The sequence below is a fragment of the Rattus norvegicus genome, chromosome 8 (assembly GCF_036323735.1).
Source record: "Rattus norvegicus strain BN/NHsdMcwi chromosome 8, GRCr8, whole genome shotgun sequence".
Taxonomy (NCBI): domain Eukaryota; kingdom Metazoa; phylum Chordata; class Mammalia; order Rodentia; family Muridae; genus Rattus; species Rattus norvegicus.
In genome coordinates, this window is record NC_086026.1 from 77162079 (window position 1) to 77164909 (window position 2831).

Sequence of the window (2831 nt, forward strand, 5' to 3'; positions counted from 1 at the left end):
TGGTTCAAGCACATTCAAACCATGACATTCCAGTCCCTGGCCCCCAAAGCCTTGTTCAAACACATGGTATGGCCATATCTAGCCATAGCATAATAGAAAGTACATTTAGTCAAACTTCCAAAGTCTCCAAAGTCTACACCAGTCTCAACAATGTTAAAAGTCCAATGTTGAAAGTCTCTTCTGAGATTCATCCAATCACTGAACTTTAATCCCCAAAGTATGACAGGAAACCAGCTGGACAAACTCCAAACTCTGCGTCTCCATGTCTGACGTCAGTGCAGCCTTCCGATCTTCAACTCCCTTTTCATCTTTGCTGACTGTAAGAAACTTCTTCCTCCTGGACTAGTTCGATTCCCTGTTAGTAGCAGTGGGCCCATGGCTCTGGCATCTTGAACATCTTGGGATCTCCAAGGCAACGTCAATGTTACAGCTTCTTGTTGCAACGTCTGGGATCCACACATGGTCTTCTGGGCTCCTCCAAAGGGCTGGCATCCCTTCTCCAGCTCTGCCCTCTGCAGCACTCTAAGCTCGGGTTGATCCACTTCACTGCCGCTGCTGTTCTTGGTGATCATCCCATGGTACTGGCATCTCCGGTACACTGGGATCTCCCGCAGCAACTCGGCTTCACCAATAACCTCGCATAGGCTCTCTTCATGTTGCCAAGCCTTAACTCCTTTGCATGACTCCTTCAGTCATTAAAATTCAGTGCATTAAAATTGAGGCTGTACCCTCACTGATGACCTTCAATGGCCTCTCACAGAGCCAAGCCTCAGCTGTTCTTCATGACCCCTTCATGCACTCACAATCTGTAGAACCATCTGGGTGACTCTTACACATTACCAAGTACAGCTGCAGCATGAGGTACAACCTTGGCTATCTCTGAAACACAGCTTCTTTCTACTCTCAGAAGATTTCGCCTCAGTGATGCTGGTCTCTTCTTAATCACCACTAATTTTTTTAGCTCCAGACGACCAGCATCAATTCTCTCATTTGTCCCTTGCATTGTTTATTCTAAATCCAGAGCCACACGGCTGAAGCTACAGAGTTCTGATGCTTGGCTAGGGCTGAAACATGGCCCTCTTGTTTTATTACATTATCACAAGCTTTCTGTTTCCCAACTTCTTCTTTTTTTTTCAATTAATAACTCCTTTATTCTGGAAAAGCAAATCAAGTTCATTGTCATAGAAACACTGACATTACAAAGTACAGGGACAGGGGAAGGAGGAGACAAACCCTTTACAAACCTACTAATACTGTCTCACCCAGCACAACCCAAACGGACTTCCTGCAGCCAATCACTTATTTAATAAACCACAGGCAAAATCTTCTCTGGAAGATACACTGCTTCTCTTTCAAACAGCAGGGAAGAGGGACCAGAAGGTGGCTTAGGAGGCTTTTTTCTTTTGGCAGATCTTCTCAGTCGTTATAGATATTGCTGTACTGTTAATAAAAAATATGTGCTGCTCTATAAAGCATTTAAAAAAAATCCAAGGATGAGATGGCTGAGGTCTCAGCTCAAGTATCTGCAAATACATGTCGTCCATTCCCTGACCATTCCCTGTGCTATTTCTTGGTTGTTTTCCGGATCAACACCATTCTCTGTTTGTGAGCTTCTGTGGAGCAAACATTTTTGGAGGGTGGGATTTCCTCAGAGCCAAGTCCTGGGATCCACATGTTCCACAGGCAGTCTGGATGCAGCTGGACGTCTTTCACCTCTCCGGTGCCGGACTTGCAGGCCGAGCGAGCTGGCAGGCAGCTGTCACCACACTGTCAGCGATCTGTGGCAGTGTCTTTTCCACATCTTCATCCAGCTGCTGATTAGGATCCACTTTTCTTACTAGGTCTTGTAATTTCTTCTTGGCCAATACCTGTTTTTTTTTTTTTTTTGTTGTTGTTGTTGTTGTTTTCAGGGCTAAGACCTGTCCCAGGAGTGCCCCGTATCTTTCCACTGTGGCGTTATTGGCTATGGAGCCTTGTGCCGGGTGCTGGCTGGCTCTGGTTTTATAGATGAGAAACTGGAGAGGTTGATTAGTGCTGGGGGCCAAACTGGTTCATAATCTGTTCAGCTTTAGATTTCAGCTCCTAGAGTTCATCAAGATCCTGCTTCTTTTTAGAGCTGTGAGGACCGAAGCCAATCAAAGGCAGCAGCGTCTATCTCCCCATGACTACAGAGACTACCCCAGTGAAGCTTTCCTCTCAGCAGCCAGTCTGACCTGTCCTGGATCTTGCTATGTAGATTGACCTTGAACTCAGAGATCTGCATGCCTGTCTCCTGGGATTAAAAGTGTGTACCACCAGGCCTGGATTTAACCTTCTCTATACCTATAACTTACTCTATCTCTCCCAGGCTGTCATTGAGCTCAGATATCTGCTTGATTTTATCTCCTGGTATTAAAGGTTTGTACCAACATGTACCCAGATCTAAATTTACCTGGGTAGGATCTTGCCCCAAAGTCCCACTCCTTAATTCAATTTAATATCCATGAACATAGAACTCAGCTCCATTTCCTGTCCTGGTGGCCTTTAATACTCAACTATATATTTTATATTTTTCCTTTCTAAGCCTGGTATGCTTATTCAAAATGTTCTTCAAGAGATTTACCAGAGAGTAAAGTCTATGAAGTACAATTCTTAGACTTCCTTTCTTAGTGCAATTAATCTGAGTCTCTTCACCTTAACCTCAGGCAGACTCTTCAGACAAAGGCAAAAAGTAACCACATTCTTCACCAAAATATCACAAAACAGTCTCTAGACCACATATTGAAATTCTCCACTGAAACCTCATGGGCCAGGTCTAGACAATTCAAATCACTCTTGGTACCAAAGCCTTC

At 44.4% G+C, this 2831-nt stretch overlaps 1 pseudogene; it reads right to left on the minus strand.

Moving 5' to 3' along the window:
- Window positions 1–1406: 1406 nt before the first annotated feature.
- Taf12-ps1 (TATA-box binding protein associated factor 12, pseudogene 1) lies at window positions 1407–2287 on the minus strand (annotated as a pseudogene).
- Window positions 2288–2831: the final 544 nt, after the last annotated feature.